This window comes from Engystomops pustulosus, chromosome 4 (genome assembly GCF_040894005.1).
Source record: "Engystomops pustulosus chromosome 4, aEngPut4.maternal, whole genome shotgun sequence".
Taxonomy (NCBI): domain Eukaryota; kingdom Metazoa; phylum Chordata; class Amphibia; order Anura; family Leptodactylidae; genus Engystomops; species Engystomops pustulosus.
Window position 1 is genome coordinate 37,149,985 of NC_092414.1, and position 19,526 is coordinate 37,169,510.

Below are 19,526 nucleotides of genomic sequence, written 5' to 3' on the forward strand. Positions count from 1 at the left end.
AATAAAATCTGTGGCTGCTAAAGACACAGACAATTTGATGGATAATGGGGAGCTGCAGGGATCAGATCCCAAAAAGTCTGATACTCTTTTCATCATACTGAATGCATGCAAAAAGGAATTCATTAGGGAGTAAGAAGACTCCCTGCAGGCATGTGGAGACTTATAGTCATTTACCCTGCACTGGGGGAATATGGGAAATATGCATATATACGTTTTACAAGATGGGAGAAGCAAAACTTTTCCTCCTGTAAGGCAGCCTCCTTGACATCAAGCATGACTTTTTCAGAAAGCTATTCCAAAAGGAACAGATTACCAACTGTAGGGAGGACTGTTTTGATTAGTGATAGCTCCGATGGCTCAGTTAACCCCTTAAGGACGCAGCCTTTTTCCACTCATTTTTAACTTTTTAATTTTCTGTGTAAAGAGCTGTATGAGGGTTCATTTTCTTTGTAACAAATTTCACTTCTCAGTGACATTATTTATTATTCCATGGCGTATACTGGGAAGCTGGAAAAAAATTCCAAATCTGCCGAAATTGGAAAAAAAAAACCCCACTTTCTTGTGGGCTCCAAATAACACCTCTGCTTTATTCTTTGGTTTGGTACGATCACGGTGATACTAAGTTTATACAGGTTTTATTGTGTTTTAAACCATTTTAAAAAATGAAACGAACATGTACGGGAAAAAAAAAATTGCCATTGTCTGATGCTAATGACTTTAATACTTTGGCGTACGGTGCTCTGCGAGGTGTAATTTTCTGCGAAATGAGCTGACATTTTCATTGCTACCATTTTGAGAATTGTGCTACCTTTTGATCACATTTTTTATGTGTTGTAAAAGTCGCGTTTCGGACATGTGGGCGCTATTTTCTGCTACCACTGGCAATACCTAACCAGAGGTGGCACTAAGAGCCCTCTTTGTGGGCACCCTTGCCATCACCCCAAGGTAGAGTTTGCCAGACAGGATTCAAGGCCTCTTGCAGTCCCAGGGAGCCCCGAACTCCAGAAGGAAGCTACAATGATAATGCAAACTTCTTCTCCTTCTTTCTATTGTATTGGTGTCATCGGGTGCCTATACAATTTAAACTTGAGAAAGAGCACGTAGTAATAAGTTACTGCTTAAATTGCCGCAATGGCACTTTGCGAAAAATACGTGGGTTTTGGTTGTAGTTTGGGCACTCAGTGTCTAAAAGGTTTACCATCACTGCTCTAGGCTAACGATTGTCTCATCGTTCCTATCATATACTGCAATACTACTGTCGTGCAGTACAGACAGTCCCCAGGTTACATACAGGATAGGCTCTGTAGGTTTGTTCTTAAGTTGAATTTAAGTATATTTTATAATTGTATCCCCAGCCAAATTTTTTTTGTCTCTATGACAATTGGATTATAAAACTGTTGGATTGTCATTTAAACCAGGATTAACAACAAAGCTTAATTGCAGACACCTTTGATAACTGTTATAGCTGTTTATTGTAGCCCAAGGCTAAAGTACAGTAAATTACCAACATCCAGAGGTCCGTTTGACCTGAGTGAAGTTGGCCCCCCCACCTTGTTCAAATCAGACAAAAATGGTGTCAAACGTTTGTGCTACGTTTGTGCTGGTTTGTGCAGCAGAAATTTTTGTTTGTGCCGCTATCGTTTTTGAGATTTTAATGAATGTTTCCAGAGGTCATCAGAGGTCAACCAGCCCCCCCACATTGCCCAAATCAAACAAAACTGGTGCCGAACAATTCTGCTACGTTTGTGCTGGTTTGTGCTGCACAAATTTTTGTTTGTGCTGCTTTTGTTTTGAATATATGAACAAAAAATTAAAGTTCAAAAGTTCAAGCAGCCCCCCCACATTGACCGAATCAAACAAAACTGGTGTCAAATGTTAGTGCTATGTTTGTGCTAGTTTGTGCAGCAAAAATTTTTGTTTGTGCCGCTATTATTTTTAAGGTATGTTCAGGTATTTGAGGTGTTTAGGATGAACTGGTAAAAAACAAACCTAGTGACACTTCCCTGGTTTGATCACCAGGGGGAGCTAGCAAACACATTGTACTTTGGAAGAAATGAACTCTAATGACCTTTGCAAAAAAGTATGAATATATTAAAAATGATAGCGGCACAAATGAAAATTTTTGCTGCACAAACCAGCACAAACGTAGCACTAACGTTTGACACCAGTTTTGTTTGATTCGGTTAATGTGGGGGGGCTGCTTGAACTTTTGAACTTTAATTTTTTGTTCATTTATTCGAAACAAAAGCAGCACAAACAAAAATTTGAGCAGCACAAACCAGCACAAACGTAGCAGAATTGTTCGGTCCCAGTTTTGTTTCATTTGGGCAATGTGGGGGGGCTGGTTGACCTCTGATGACCTCTGGAAACTTTCATTAAAATCTTAAAAACGATAGCGGCACAAACAAAAATTTCTGCTGCACAAACCAGCACAAACGTAGCACAAACATTTGACACCAATTTTGCTTGATTTGAACAAGGTGGGGGGGCCAACTTCACTCAGGTGACCATTTGGCATTGCTCACATAAAAGAGCCGACACCAAAATGTTTACCTATTAAACCTACATTACCTATTAACCTACATATCTCTTGATTTATATACTTATCACTGTTTTGTTACTAGGATATGGCTAGCAAGATTGGTGGTATGCTCCAGTGCACACTCTGCCGCATGTATACACTGCTGGAGCAAGAGTTCGAGGGTGAATACCGCTGTGACAGATGTGCCCATATTTTTCTACTAGAAGCTCGTGTTAGAGATCTGGAGGAAGATATTGCACGGCTGCGAGCAATTGACAATCTTGAGAGGAGTATGCTGCTCACTGAGCAAGCAATAAGCGGGGTAGAAGTGGAGGGGGGAGAGGAAAGCCAGCAGGGCCAGGTGGGTAGCTGGGTTACTGTAAATAGAGGGGGTAGGAAGGGGTCAAAGAAAAGGAAGGCCAACTCTGACTCTGAACATCCAAGCAAAATTGCAAAATTGTGCAATGATGTAAGGACGTCATTGTCAGAAATGGCAGCCCTAGCGGATCCTGCTCTCCCTTACAGCCGGCTGAGCAGACCAGCTAGTAGTAGGGTGGATGGGAGTGCAGGTAAGCCAAGGCAGCTAGTGGTTGTAGGGGACTCTATAATAAGGAAGACGGATAGAATAATTTGTCGCCAAGACCGCCTCAACCGAATGGTTTGCTGTCTCCCTGGTGCCAGGGTTCGGCATGTGGTGGAAAGGGTGGATAAATTACTGGGAGGGGCTGGGGATGACCCAGCTGTCGTGGTCCATGTTGGTACCAATGACAGAATAGATGGTAGGTGGAGGAGCCTGAAGAATAATTTTAAAGAATTAGGTTCAAAGCTTAAGAAAAGGACCTCCAAGGTAGTATTCTCCGGAATTCTACCTGTGCCATGCGCTACACAGAGCAGACAGCGGGAGCTCAGGGAGTTAAATGCATGGCTCAGATCCTGGTGTAGAGCAGAGGGATTTGGGTTCCTAGAGCATTGGGCTGACTTTTCACTGGGGTGCAACCTGTTTTCCGCAGATAACTTGCACCTAAATGGAAGGGGGGCTGCTGTGCTGGGGGAGAAGATCCTAGCAGGGGTGGCGGAGTATTTAAACTAGGATCGGGGGAGGAGGGAAAGGAAGACACTGAAGGGGTAGACAGGTCAGAGAGGGGGCAGGTTATGTTGGTGGGTGGTGAGGTGGGCGGTGTATGGGGGCCTAAGGCAGTGGATAAGGAGATCCACAAGTTGCAGAACAGTGGTGAGGATATATGTGCCAGTAAAATTACTTTAAATCAGATAAATAACTGTGGAAAATTAAATTGTATGTTCACAAATGCCAGAAGTATTACAGGCAAAATGGGCGAGCTTGAGGCGCTGATATTAGAGGAACAGTTAGATGTTGTTGGTGTAGCAGAGACATGGCTCGATGCATCGCATGATTGGGGTGTTAATATTCAAGGTTTTACACTCTTTCGGAAAGACAGGGCAAATAGGAGGGGAGGTGGTGTATGTCTGTATGTCAGAAGAGACTTAAAAGCGATTTGTGAATGAGTCAGTGGTCTCAGAGTGTGAGGAGGCTGAAACTTTGTGGGTTGAAATTCAAAGCCAAGAGAGCTTTGAGAAAATTATTTTTGGTGTAATTTATAGACCCCCTAACATCTCTGAGGAAATAGAGGGTCACCTATATAAACAGATGGAGCGGGCTGCACAGGAGGGGACCGTAGTGATAATGGGAGACTTTAACTTTCCAAATATAAATTGGGGTCAGGGCTCATCTTCATCTGTGAAGGGGAGACATTTTATGAACATTCTTCAGGATAATTTTATGGTGCAGCTTGTAGAAGATCCCACAAGAGGTGACGCATTGTTGGACCTTGTGATTTCTAACAATGCGGAGATTGTCCAAAATGTCCGGGAACCCCTTGGGAACAGCGATCATAATATAATTATTTTCCTCTTAAACTTTAAAAATCAGAAACAGGTGGGAAAATTGAAAACTTTGAATTTTAAGAGGGCTAATTTCCAAAAATTCAGGGCTGCAATACAGGATATAGACTGGGATCAGATACTGTCACATGGTGATACTAATGTTAAATGGGAGAAATTCAAATCTATCCTGGGTTTTTATACTTCTAAATTTATTCCAATAGGCAACAAGTATTGACGGGCTAGATTACACCCCGCGTGGCTTACAGCTACAGTTAAAAGGGCAATTAATGAGAAAAAGAGGGCATTTAAAAAATATAAATCTGACGGGTCACCTGAGGCTTTCAATACTTACAAAAAAACTTACCAAAATCTGTAAAAAGGAAATCAAATCAGCCAAAATACAAAATGAAAGACAGGTGGCTAAAGATAGCAAAACAAATCCCAAGAAATTTTTTAAGTATATCAATGCAAAAAAAAAATGGGTCACAACAGGTTGGACCCCTTTATTCTGAAAATGGGGCATCGGTGACTGGAGACCAAGAGAAGGCGGAGATACTTAATAGGTTTTTTAGCTCCGTTTATACAATAGAAGAAAGAACTTCTGACTTGGGTGGTGCCAGTGCGGGTCATTCACCCTGTAATATAGTAGACTGGCTGAATGTAGGCATTATCCAATCTAAGCTCAATAAAATCAATGTGTACAAAGCTCCTGGACCAGATGGGTTACACCCCAGAGTTCTTAAAGAACTCAGTTCTGTTATTGCTGTACCACTGTCTAAAATCTTCAGGGATTCCGTAATGTCTGGTGTGGTGCCAAGTGACTGGCGCAAGGCAAATGTGGTGCCAATATATAAAAAGGGCTCTAGAACTTCGCCAGGCAATTACAGGCCTGTAAGCTTAACTTACATTGTGGGGAAAATACTAGAAGGGTTAGTAAAAGACTACATACTGGAGTATGTGACATCAAATAGAATAATAAGTGATAACCAGCATGGGTTTACTAAGAATAGAAGTTGTCAAACTAACCTTATCTGCTTCTATGAAGAGGTGAGCAGGTGCCTGGATGGAGGAGCAGCTGTGGATATTGTGTTCTTGGACTTTGCAAAGGAATTTGACACTGTCCCTCATAGACGCCTGATGGGTAAAATTAGGGCTATTGGTTTGGCAGAAATCATTTGCAATTGGATTGAAAACTGGCTGAAGGATCGTATCCAGAGAGTTGTGGTCAATGATTCCTACTCGGAATGGTCACCAGTTATGAGTGGTGTACCTCAGGGTTCTGTGCTTGGCCCACTACTATTTAATATATTTATTAATGATATAGAGGTAGGAATTAATAGCACTGTGTCTATTTTTGCAGATGACACCAAACTGTGTAGTGTAATACAGTCTATGGAGGATGTTCATAGGCTGCAGGGTGACTTGGACAAACTGAATGTTTGGTCATCCACTTGGCAAATGAGGTTTAATGTGGATAAATGTAATGTTATGCACCTGGGGGCCAATAATCCAAAGGCAAAATATGTCCTTGGGGGAGTAAATCTGGGAGAGTCCCTTGTTGAGAAGGACCTGGGGGTACTAGTAGATCATAAATTGAATAACAGCATGCAATGTCAATCAGCTGCCTCTAAAGCTAGTAGGATCATGTCATGTATCAAAAGTGGAATGGACTCTCGTGATAGGGATGTAATATTACCACTATACAAGGCACTGGTTCGGCCACACCTGGAATATGCTGTCCAGTTCTGGGCACCGGTCCATAAAAAGGATGCCCTGGAGCTGGAGAGGGTTCAACGTAGAGACACAAACCTGATAAGGGGTATGGAGGGTCTTAGTTATGAGGAAAGATTAAAACAACTAAATTTATTTAGTCTGGAAAAGAGACGACTACGAGGGGACATGATTAATTTATATAAATATATGAATGGTCCATACAAAAAATACGGTGGTAAGTTGTTCCAGATTAAATCAAATCAAAAGACGAGGGGGCACTGCCTCCGTTTGGAGAAACCAAGGTTTAATCACCGGAGGCGACAGGGCTTTTTTACTATGAGAACGGTCAATCTGTGGAATAGCCTGCCTCAGGCGCTGGTCACAGCAGGGACAGCGGATAGCTTCAAGAAGGGTCTAGATGCCTTTTTACAGCTAAATAACATTGATTGTTATGCTATATAGGATTGTTTCCCCTAAATCCCTTCCTCATCCAATCCCTACCCTTCCTTGGTTGAACTTGATGGACAAGTGTCTTTTTTCAACCGTATAAACTATGAAATATATTACTGGGAATTCTTGTTTAGTTTCTAAATCCATGCCCCTTTTTATCATGATAAACAAGGGTTGGGTTAGGGGTTGGGTTTACTCCTTCAGGCTCAGCTCCGTACATGAAGAGTCTATATGAAGATGGCTCACGGGCTGAGTCCTCTTTATATAGTGGTGAGACTTGCTGCAAACACCCACAGCTAATAACGGCTATCGGTACTAGCACCAAACGTAGGTATTAACCCCTCCGATGCTTCACCGGTGGCATTTAAAATATGGCGGCATGTGGGCGTCCCCAACTATGTTGTGATCATCTCTCCCGAACCTCATCGGGGGGGGGGGGGGGGGTGATTGGTTGCCATGACAGCCTGAGGCTGTCTGGTTTCTGCAGTTTTGTTACAATGAGCCAGTGGCTTATTGTAATGAATACTGTGCAAAAAATGCCATATACAGGCGATCCCCTACTTAAGAACACCGGACTTAGACGATTCATAGATACAAACGGACACCTGAGTGAAGTTGGCCCCCCCACCTTGTTCAAATCAAGCAAAATTGGTGTCAAATGTTTGTGCTACGTTTGTGCTGGTTTGTGCAGCAGAAATTTTCGTTTGTGCCGCTATCGTTTTTAAGATTTTAATGAAAGTTTCCAGAGGTCATCAGAGGTCAACCAGCCCCCCCACATTGCCCAAATGAAACAAAACTGGGACCGAACAATTCTGCTACGTTTGTGCTGGTTTGTGCTGCTCAAATTTTTGTTTGTGCTGCTTTTGTTTTGAATAAATGAACAAAAAATTAAAGTTCAAAAGTTCAAGCAGCCCCCCCACATTAACCGAATCAAACAAAACTGGTGTCAAACGTTAGTGCTACGTTTGTGCTGGTTTGTGCAGCAAAAATTTTCATTTGTGCCGCTATCATTTTTAATATATTCATACTTTTTTGCAAAGGTCATTAGAGTTCATTTCTTCCAAAGTACAATGTGTTTGCTAGCTCCCCCTGGTGATCAAACCAGGGAAGTGTCACTAGGTTTGTTTTTTACCAGTTCATCCTAAACACCTCAAATACCTGAACATACCTTAAAAATAATAGCGGCACAAACAAAAATTTTTGCTGCACAAACTAGCACAAACATAGCACTAACATTTGACACCAGTTTTGTTTGATTCGGTCAATGTGGGGGGGCTGCTTGAACTTTTGAACTTTAATTTTTTGTTCATATATTCAAAACAAAAGCAGCACAAACAAAAATTTGTGCAGCACAAACCAGCACAAACGTAGCAGAATTGTTCGGCACCAGTTTTGTTTGATTTGGGCAATGTGGGGGGGCTGGTTGACCTCTGATGACCTCTGGAAACATTCATTAAAATCTCAAAAACGATAGCGGCACAAACAAAAATTTCTGCTGCACAAACCAGCACAAACGTAGCACAAACGTTTGACACCATTTTTGTCTGATTTGAACAAGGTGGGGGGGCCAACTTCACTCAGGTCAAATGGTCCACTTCACTAAGAAGAGCTGAACACTCCATCACTAGTTTGATGTTTTTGCATCTCATCAGTACAGTGTAGGGAACGGGTTTAGCTGCATGAGACACTTGTGTCGCGCCCTGTCCCCTTAGGCCAAGGGTACTGTCGGGGAACACTTCCCTTTGAAAAAGGGGGTGAAGAAAAGGACTTATAGGGAAATGTTCGTGACGCCAGTCGGGATAATGGTTGCTGACTTCAGCCCTGGGAGATAGGTGCTGCAGGTCAGGGTGATGTTATGAACCCTTCCCGACTAGGGCTGGCTCCCAGGGGGATGGATGGATGGAGGAGGAGGTGTAAGTCACTTGCCTTGCAATGATGGTGGCGCCAAATTAACAACTCGTACACTTCCATTTGAACTTGAACTTTGAGGAGGATAGCTCATCAAGGTGGCCTGCATCCCTAATCTGGTTCCTGCTTGTTCCTCAGCTGCATTGAACTCCTCTTATTACAGGTACAGCCTCTGCTTGCTGTGCTGCTTAACTCCTTTATGCTTCCTATGAGACCCAGGCCTCCTGCCTGTCTCCTCTAGGACATGTTTCAGAGACTCCTTCAGTCTACATGCTCTGACTGCAACTCCAGACTGCTTCACCCGACTGCAGACTGTGACTGACCCTGACTCTTAACTCCTTCCTTCTTCTTCCCACAATTCTTCGCTAGTCTCCCACCTTGGTAGGCCGGCCCCTTTCTTTATTAAACTTAAAACAAAACAATTAAAGGTATATACACAGTACATTGCTATTACTGAAGGATCCGACAAAAAGGTTACTCAACAAAGAGAGATTGAAACATACAGTTAAAACTTTTAGAATTGTATAGCACAATTCAGTTTATTTAACTGCTGAATCACAAAAAAAAATATGCATACAATACAGGGCCGGCACCAGCACCCGGCAAATTCCGGGCCCACCGCTGCTGGGTGTGCCCACTCCTGGCCACATCTTCGCCCCCAGCAGCCTGGCCGTGCTGGGTGCTGACGCCGTGAAGCGGCCTGCATCTCTGCACTTTTCGGCTGCCCTTCAGGTGGAGAAAGACAACAGAGGGGAAGCCCTGGACCTGAACTGAGGACTGAGGTAATACTTTTTTATTTTTACTGGTCACGTTTACTAGTGTATTGGGGGATGAGGAGGATTTGCATATAATGAATGGGGGTCTGGAGGGTTTGCATATAATCAATGGGGGTGTGGAAGGGGCTACATATAATGAATGGGGGATGAGGAGGGTCTGCGTTTAAGTTCCCGTTTTGGGATAATAAAGTATTATTATTATTATTATTATTATTAATAAGAATGAGGAGAGAGCAATATAATGGGGATGATGATGGTCCAAATGTAATGAATGGGGGATGAGGATGGTCCAAATATAATGCATGGGTGATGAGAAGGGACCACATATAATGAATGGGGGGTGAGGAGGGGCTGCATATAATGAATGGGGGATGAGAATGGACCGCATATAATGAATGAGGGCTGAGGAGTGGCCGCATATAATGAATGGGACGTGAGGAGGCTGCTGCCTCATGAACACAGATTCTGTGTTTCAATGTGCATCAGTGAGTGAGCTCCGTCCTGGACTGCAGTGGGGCAGGGCTAGAGTGCAGGGAGCAGAGAGAGATAAACTCAGCTCCAAGACCGTCACACAGAAATCCAAGATGGCTTCCCCGACCCCAAGTCAGAAGTTAAAGGGACGTGTCTAGGGGCAACTGAAATTGTGTACACCAATTTGTAGCCAAGTTGAAATTATATCTGTGGAATGCTGTATTTTTGTGACCAGTGAATTAGAGAATGTGTTATTTTGTTTTTTTGTACATCTTTGTGGGAATACCCCTTTAATAAAACTACAGTTGTTAATAGTAATAAAGAAATGATTTGGATTTATAAGTGATATGCATTTTGTATTAGAGACTGGTTCACAATGATGCTGGCAGGACGTACGTCCAGTGCCTGACCGCACATTTACTATGTTATCGGCATCCTCTTACACTGGATACAGGCCAGCTTTGTCATTTCATACACATAACTGCAGCTGCCATCCTCACGCCAGACAGGCGGCTTATAATGCAATAAAATCAGCAACATGAGACTTATTCATGACTCTGAAATGAACATGTGCTGCCCTTGAGAACAGTCAACTGGATCTAGCAACACAGCTTCATTTAACTGCAGAGCATCAATTTCCTCTTAGAAAGAGATGTAACAAGACTGCTCCAGCAGAATGACATCTATGTGGTCCATTAGGGCAAATGGCACATTATTAGGGGAGTACCTTTCTCTAGATATTTTTTACCAGCCATAACAAGTGCTGTGGCTTTTTGACATTCTATCAAGCATAGCACCATACTTTGTAAAGTGGCTGTACATGGTATTGCAACCCATGTCATGTCACTTAATTGGGACACAACTTTAAACAGGCTATGTGAACAAGGAACGTGACATCCCCTGTGAAGCAGCAGCAGCACTTCATGGAGTACTGCAATTGCATGAAACAACTAGTACGAGGTGCCAAATATCATTATTCAGAGAATATATTAGTGATACATACATATGTTATGAAAACAACGCCTGCCATTTCCTGAAATAGTAAGAAAGAATAGTGAATAAGTGAATTTCACAATTCCCGAGCAAGGACTTCATCCTGAGAGAGGGTCCTCCAGGATGATTTAACTAAAGCATTCATACACTGTGGACACAGATTTTTAGAGACTTATTTAAAAGAGAAAGTTATAAGACTTCAGAATTAATTAATGTGGCTTTCCTGTTAATGTGATAGGCCAAAAACTCCATATGATGGAGAAAGAAAACTTAAATAGTTTGCTTATCCATTTTCTGACCTGCATGTAATGTTTCTGATTGGGAATGGACAACAAGATGGAAAAGGAAGGACAGAGAGACAGAAATTCATAAAACTAGACCCAGCCAGGTGTGTGCTTGCCTATCCTACCCTAAATGGTAGGTGACAACTGGGCGGCATTCCCTTCCGGTGCCAAATACAGGACAAACAAGCACAACAGAACAGTTGAACAAATTGGGTCAAAACCAAGATGACAATGCAGTACAGAATCAAGAGATAAATAATTGATCAGAAGAATTGCAAGGGGTAAAAGATTAGAAAATATGGAAGTCCAAAAAATGCTAGCAAGCTCCAAAGAAAGCATTTTATATATGACTTGAAGAAGCGCAAAACGGTGCATGTCCTGTGCCCCCTGTCTTTTAGCTGTTGTTTAGAACAAAGAAGAGTTTTGATGAGTGCTGCTGCCCTTTTCCTGTCTTGAAAGCTCCAAAAAGGTTTATATCTGTTTCAATAATTTTTATTGATTTTAACAAATTAGAGCATGAAATCCAGTACACTTAGTAAGTACAAAAAAATTTAACAGCTGGTTGCATACATCTTAGTTAAAAAAAGGCCTAAATCAATCACTGGGAAGAAGGTAGACAATCCTCTAATGAGATCTCCAAGTCCTGATCTAGAAAGTGATTAGATCAGTCCCCTGACAACCGGACAAACAAAACTATTAGGGGAGGTATGTGGAGGAGGCATCTATCAATCACAGCTATCTTAAAGAGGTTTACTCATGAAAGAATGTGAATTTCCTAGTGAGGTGAACACAATAAAGATGATTGTAACCCCTTACTTTAAAATTTTACTCAGTTTTATTACTGTTTTAGATCCAGGATGTGGGCGGAAACTCTTTAAGCAGACACTTTATTATCCCTCTAGTTCTGTGAGATGCTGTGTGCCGATAATGTGCTTAGATTATCAGGCTACAGGTTTATCTACACTTTTATTTAACTTCTGAAAATTCTACTAGTATCTGGCACATAGAAAAAGAGAGATGATGAGATACATATAGCACACAATGACACAGTGTCAGCTCTGTTACATCTGAGCCTCCCTCCTGGATAAAGACCCTGTGTACACCAGGACTGATAGAGACAGGATGGAATTATATCTGTTAAATTCTGTATTTTTGTTAATAAAGCTCAGCTCCACAGTGTCAGCCAAGATGGCTGCCGACCTTAAACTGAGAAGATACAATTTTACACTGTTTTATTGCTGTTTTAGCTTCTATTGCTCAGTGATAATCCCATAGTGTGGGCTGGGACTCTCTAAGCACATTAACCCCATAGCGCAATAAGACGTACCCTTACGTCTTACTGCGCATGGGGGAGTATGAAGAGGGCTCACAGGCTGAGCCCTCTTCATACTCACCGGGCATTTGCTTCATAATGAAGCAAACGCCCGTCGCTAACACCCGCGATCGGTGCTTGCACCGATCGCGGGTGTTAACCCTTTGATTGCCGCCGGCAAAGCTGCCGGCGGCATTAAAGAGCCGGCGGCGCGTGGGCGCCGCCATCTTGGCTCCGATCGTCACTCCCCGTGACGTCACCGGGGAGCGGCGATCCGTTGCCATGACAGCCTGGGATCACACAAAGATCCCAGGCTGTCATGATCGAGGCTATCTATTATAATGTGCGATCTGCACATTATAATAGATGGTATGCAAAATCCCCATATACTGCCATACTGTAGTATGGCAGTATATGGTAGGATCAATCAGACAACCTAGGGTTAAAGTACCCTAGGGAGTCTGTAAAATAGTAAAAAAAATAAATTAAAAAAAGTAAAAAAAAAAAATTTATATTAAAAAAACATAAAAATTCAAATCACCCCCCTTTCCCTAGAACTGATATAAATATAAATAAACAGTAAAAATCATAAACACAATAGGTATCGCCGCGTCCGAAAATGCCCGATCTATCAAAATATAATAACCGTTTTTCACTGCGTTAAACCCCGTAGCGGAAAATAGCGCCCGAAGTCGCAAATGGCATTTTTTTGCCATTTTGAAAAATAGAAAAAATTCTATAAAAAGTGATCAAAATGTCGAACAGTCCTAAAAATAGAAGCATTGAAAACGTAATCAGAAGTCGCAAAAAATGACACCACCCACAGCTCCATACACCAAAGTATGAAAAAGTTATTAGCTCAAGAACATGGCAAAATGAAGATTTTTTTTTCTGTACAGGAGGTTTTAATTTTTGTAAATGTATGAAAACATTATAAAACCTATACAAATTTGGTATCCCCGTGATTGTATTGACCCAATGAATGAAATAGACATGTCATTTAGGGTGCACAGTGAAAGCTGTAAAAACCAAGCCCACAAGAAATGGCGCAAATGTGTTTTTTCATCATTTTCCCTGCATTTAGAATTTTTTTCCCGCTTCCCAGTACACGGCATGGAATATTTAATACCATTACTATGAAGTGCAATTTGTTACGCAGAAAATAAGCCATCACACAGCTCTGTACATGGAAAAATAAAAAAGTTATAGATTTTTGAAGGTGGGGAGTGAAAAATAAAAACGCAAAAACGAAAAAGGGCCTGGTCCTTAAGGGGTTAAGATCCCTGTAGTACTGTGTAATACAGTGTGCTGACAATGTGGTTAGATTATCAGGGTACAAGGTTTATACAGTATACACTTTCATTTGACCTCGTACAAAGGAAGAGATGAAACAGATCAGAGATGAAATGATGAGATCCATCATCTCAGTCAGCCCTGCTAAATCCCTGATTTATCCCCCTCCCTGGATAAAGAACTTTTCTGCCTGCAGTTTGTAGCGCTTCTCTTGCTGCTGGTGGTGTTTCCTTGCAGGAAGTCAGTGTGTATCAGTGTGAGCTCATCCTGGAATGCATGGGGGGGGGGGTACTGCAGGGAGCAGAGGGAGAGAGAAGCTCAGCTCCACAGCTTCAAAACAAGATGGCTGCCGACCAGGTAAAAGGAGTTGGACCCATTGATCTTATACTGCTAACTTATTTATGGCTCTACCATCAATATAAGTCCACAAAAAAAAGACTTAAAAATAAAAATAAAAAATTCTAATGATCATTTTATTTATATAAAATTCAACATATCTTTCTACTTTACTATACACAAATTTGAATGTTATTTGAAGAATATACAGGTATTTGGGCTTTATCAGCAATCTTTCTTGACCTCGATAACTTGTTCTTTTGTGATTGTTCTTGGTATTTGAGTAAACAATAAATAATATCATCTGCAGACAAGACTTTGCTTGTTTCTTGGCACAGTATTCAACTTCCAATGTCACTGTAATTGTTACTTTTTACCTAATTATATAGTTAATAACCTTGTCCAGAGTACATTGGCTTCAAGTGCATCTGTCATGGAACAGTGTCCTATGTCTTCTGATATTTATTTGGCGTACAGAAAAGAAACCCTGATCTGCATAAAGCTTATGTCAAGTTTTCTTGGTATTGCTTAAGTAGAATATATTTAATCTAAGCAACAAGGAGCGGTGCTCACGAAGCTAAGAAATGATTCATTCCACCTGCAACTATGTTATGGTTCCTGAAGCCCCAAAACAAACACAAGGCTATTTTTTGTACTCACTGATTCCTATTTAGTAAACACCCTAAAATAGAGAACACTGTGTACAGGAATATAATTACCTAAAAACGGTGAAATTGTTAGGTTGGTGGATTTTTAGAACACATAATTTACTGAACAGATTACATTTTTGTTTCCATTTTTATCTGCTTTTGAGCAGTCCTGTTATGATATAGTCCAGTGGTGGCGAACCTATGGCACGGGTGCCAGAGGAGGCACTCGGAGCCATTTCTGTGGGCACACCAGACCATCCCCTCAGGACAGGGTTCACCAAATAGGACCAAATCCACCAAGTCCCAGGCAACTTAAGAGATGCTGCTCTTAGGGCTATTTTAAAGCAACACTTCATTGGCTGTTAGGAACTGCGGGAAAGTCGAGAAGGTGTTGAAAGAACTGTAATATCTTTGTAGGTCATCCTGCTGGACCAACCATTTTTCCTCTACAGAGAGACCCTGGAGAGAAGCTTCAACAAGAGTCTGAATCTGCTCTCCTTCTTTCAACTGCATTGGTGGCCTCAGGGGGGGGATGGGGGGGGGGCATACAGTTGACTTAAAATGTCATATTGGCACTCTGTCTCCAAAAGGTTCGCCATCACTGATATAGTCTGTTTTTTAAAAGTTCTCAGTGGCTTTGTATGCCTTCTCATAGGACAGAGTAAACACATGAATGCTACTAATACACTGATTCAAACATATACATATCTGCAGAAATGTTGACCTGGGGTAAAGTTTGTGCCCATAACGGTACCACAATCTCTGAAGTGAACAGCTTGTATGTTGTTTAGAGATGAGCGAACATGCTCGTCCGAGCTTGATGCTCGGTCGAGCATTAGGGTACTCGAAACTGCTCGTTGCTCGGACGAATACTTCGCCCGCTCGAGAAAATGGCAGCTCCCGCCGTTTTGCTTTTTGGCGGCCAGAAACAGAGCCAATCACAAGCCAGGAGACTCTGCACTCCACCCAGCATGACGTGGTACCCTTACACGTCGATAGCAGTGGTTGGCTGGCCAGATCAGGTGACCCTGGGATAGACTAGCCGCTGCCCGCGCTGCTCGGATCATTCTGTGTCTGGATGCCGCTAGGGAGAGAGCTGCTGCTGGTCAGGGAAAGCGTTAGGGTGTTCTATTAGCTTACTGTTAGGCAGGAGTGATTCTCAAAGAACCCAACAGCCCTTCTTAGGGCTACAATAACGTTCTACTTTTTTTATTTTAATTTGCATCTAGTACCATTTTGTGAGGAATTAGCAGGGGGACTTGCTACCGTTGTGTTTAGCTCTTAGTGGCACACATATCCATAGCAAAGACCGAAGTGGGAAAATTTAGTAGGGGTTGGATTTCAATTAGGCACTAACTCAGTGTCATCTCATCTGGCATAGTAGTGTGCTTTGATACTTGGCTAGAAAATAGCCATAGGAGAATACAAAGAGCTTACTTACGCATACAGTAGCGTTCTATATATTTGATTTCTGGTTGATCTGCTGGTGGCTGTACTTTCTGCAGTGCATGTACTAGCCAATTCTGAGCAATTTGTAGTGAGACTTGCGACCGCTGTGTTCTGCGCTTAGTGACGCACATATCCATAGCAAAGACCGAAGTGGGAAAATTTAGTAGGGGTTGGATTTCAATTAGGCACTAACTCAGTGTCATCTCATCTGGCATAGTAGTGTGCTTTGATACTTGGCTAGAAAATAGCCATAGGAGAATACAAAGAGCTTACTTACGCATACAGTAGCGTTCTATATATTTGATTTCTGGTTGATCTGCTGGTGGCTGTACTTTCTGCAGTGCATGTACTAGCCAATTCTGAGCAATTTGTAGTGAGACTTGCGACCGCTGTGTTCTGCGCTTAGTGACGCACATATCCATAGCAAAGACCGAAGTGGGAAAATTTAGTAGGGGTTGGATTTCAATTAGGCACTAACTCAGTGTCATCTCATCTGGCATAGTAGTGTGCTTTGATACTTGGCTAGAAAATAGCCATAGGAGAATACAAAGAGCTTACTTACGCATACAGTAGCGTTCTATATATTTGATTTCTGGTTGATCTGCTGGTGGCTGTACTTTCTGCAGTGCATGTACTAGCCAATTCTGAGCAATTTGTAGTGAGACTTGCGACCGCTGTGTTCTGCGCTTAGTGACGCACATATCCATAGCAAAGACCGAAGTGGGAAAATTTAGTAGGGGTTGGATTTCAATTAGGCACTAACTCAGTTTCATCTCATCTGGCATAGTAGTGTGCTTTGATACTTGGCTAGAAAATAGCCATAGGAGAATACAAAGAGCTTACTTACGCATACAGTAGCGTTCTATATATTTGATTTCTGGTTGATCTGCTGGTGGCTGTACTTTCTGCAGTGCATGTACTAGCCAATTCTGAGCAATTTGTAGTGAGACTTGCGACCGCTGTGTTCTGCGCTTAGTGACGCACATATCCATAGCAAAGACCGAAGTGGGAAAATTTAGTAGGGGTTGGATTTCAATTAGGCACTAACTCAGTGTCATCTCATCTGGCATAGTAGTGTGCTTTGATACTTGGCTAGAAAATAGCCATAGGAGAATACAAAGAGCTTACTTACGCATACAGTAGCGTTCTATATATTTGATTTCTGGTTGATCTGCTGGTGGCTGTACTTTCTGCAGTGCATGTACTAGCCAATTCTGAGCAATTTGTAGTGAGACTTGCGACCGCTGTGTTCTGCGCTTAGTGACGCACATATCCATAGCAAAGACCGAAGTGGGAAAATTTAGTAGGGGTTGGATTTCAATTAGGCACTAACTCAGTGTCATCTCATCTGGCATAGTAGTGTGCTTTGATACTTGGCTAGAAAATAGCCATAGGAGAATACAAAGAGCTTACTTACGCATACAGTAGCGTTCTATATATTTGATTTCTGGTTGATCTGCTGGTGGCTGTACTTTCTGCAGTGCATGTACTAGCCAATTCTGAGCAATTTGTAGTGAGACTTGCGACCGCTGTGTTCTGCGCTTAGTGACGCACATATCCATAGCAAAGACCGAAGTGGGAAAATTTAGTAGGGGTTGGATTTCAATTAGGCACTAACTCAGTGTCATCTCATCTGGCATAGTAGTGTGCTTTGATACTTGGCTAGAAAATAGCCATAGGAGAATACAAAGAGCTTACTTACGCATACAGTAGCGTTCTATATATTTGATTTCTGGTTGATCTGCTGGTGGCTGTACTTTCTGCAGTGCATGTACTAGCCAATTCTGAGCAATTTGTAGTGAGACTTGCGACCGCTGTGTTCTGCGCTTAGTGACGCACATATCCATAGCAAAGACCGAAGTGGGAAAATTTAGTAGGGGTTGGATTTCAATTAGGCACTAACTCAGTGTCATCTCATCTGGCATAGTAGTGTGCTTTGATACTTGGCTAGAAAATAGCCATAGGAGAATACAAAGAGCTTACTTACGCATACAGTAGCGTTCTATATATTTGATTTCTGGTTGATCTGCTGGTGGCTGTACTTTCTGCAGTGCATGTACTAGCCAATTCTGAGCAATTTGTAGTGAGACTTGCGACCGCTGTGTTCTGCGCTTAGTGACGCACATATCCATAGCAAAGACCGAAGTGGGAAAATTTAGTAGGGGTTGGATTTCAATTAGGCACTAACTCAGTGTCATCTCATCTGGCATAGTAGTGTGCTTTGATACTTGGCTAGAAAATAGCCATAGGAGAATACAAAGAGCTTACTTACGCATACAGTAGCGTTCTATATATTTGATTTCTGGTTGATCTGCTGGTGGCTGTACTTTCTGCAGTGCATGTACTAGCCAATTCTGAGCAATTTGTAGTGAGACTTGCGACCGCTGTGTTCTGCGCTTAGTGACGCACATATCCATAGCAAAGACCGAAGTGGGAAAATTTAGTAGGGGTTGGATTTCAATTAGGCACTAACTCAGTGTCATCTCATCTGGCATAGTAGTGTGCTTTGATACTTGGCTAGAAAATAGCCATAGGAGAATACAAAGAGCTTACTTACGCATACAGTAGCGTTCTATATATTTGATTTCTGGTTGATCTGCTGGTGGCTGTACTTTCTGCAGTGCATGTACTAGCCAATTCTGAGCAATTTGTAGTGAGACTTGCGACCGCTGTGTTCTGCGCTTAGTGACGCACATATCCATAGCAAAGACCGAAGTGGGAAAATTTAGTAGGGGTTGGATTTCAATTAGGCACTAACTCAGTGTCATCTCATCTGGCATAGTAGTGTGCTTTGATACTTGGCTAGAAAATAGCCATAGGAGAATACAAAGAGCTTACTTACGCATACAGTAGCGTTCTATATATTTGATTTCTGGTTGATCTGCTGGTGGCTGTACTTTCTGCAGTGCATGTACTAGCCAATTCTGAGCAATTTGTAGTGAGACTTGCGACCGCTGTGTTCTGCGCTTAGTGACGCACATATCCATAGCAAAGACCGAAGTGGGAAAATTTAGTAGGGGTTGGATTTCAATTAGGCACTAACTCAGTGTCATCTCATCTGGCATAGTAGTGTGCTTTGATACTTGGCTAGAAAATAGCCATAGGAGAATACAAAGAGCTTACTTACGCATACAGTAGCAATCAATATATTTGATTTCTGGTTGATCTGCTGGTGGCTGTACTTTCTGCAGTGCATGTACTAGCCAATTCTGAGCAATTTGTAGTGAGACTTGCGACCGCTGTGTTCTGCGCTTAGTGACGCACATATCCATAGCAAAGACCGAAGTGGGAAAATTTAGTAGGGGTTGGATTTCAATTAGGCACTAACTCAGTGTCATCTCATCTGGCATAGTAGTGTGCTTTGATACTTGGCTAGAAAATAGCCATAGGAGAATACAAAGAGCTTACTTACGCATACAGTAGCGTTCTATATATTTGATTTCTGGTTGATCTGCTGGTGGCTGTACT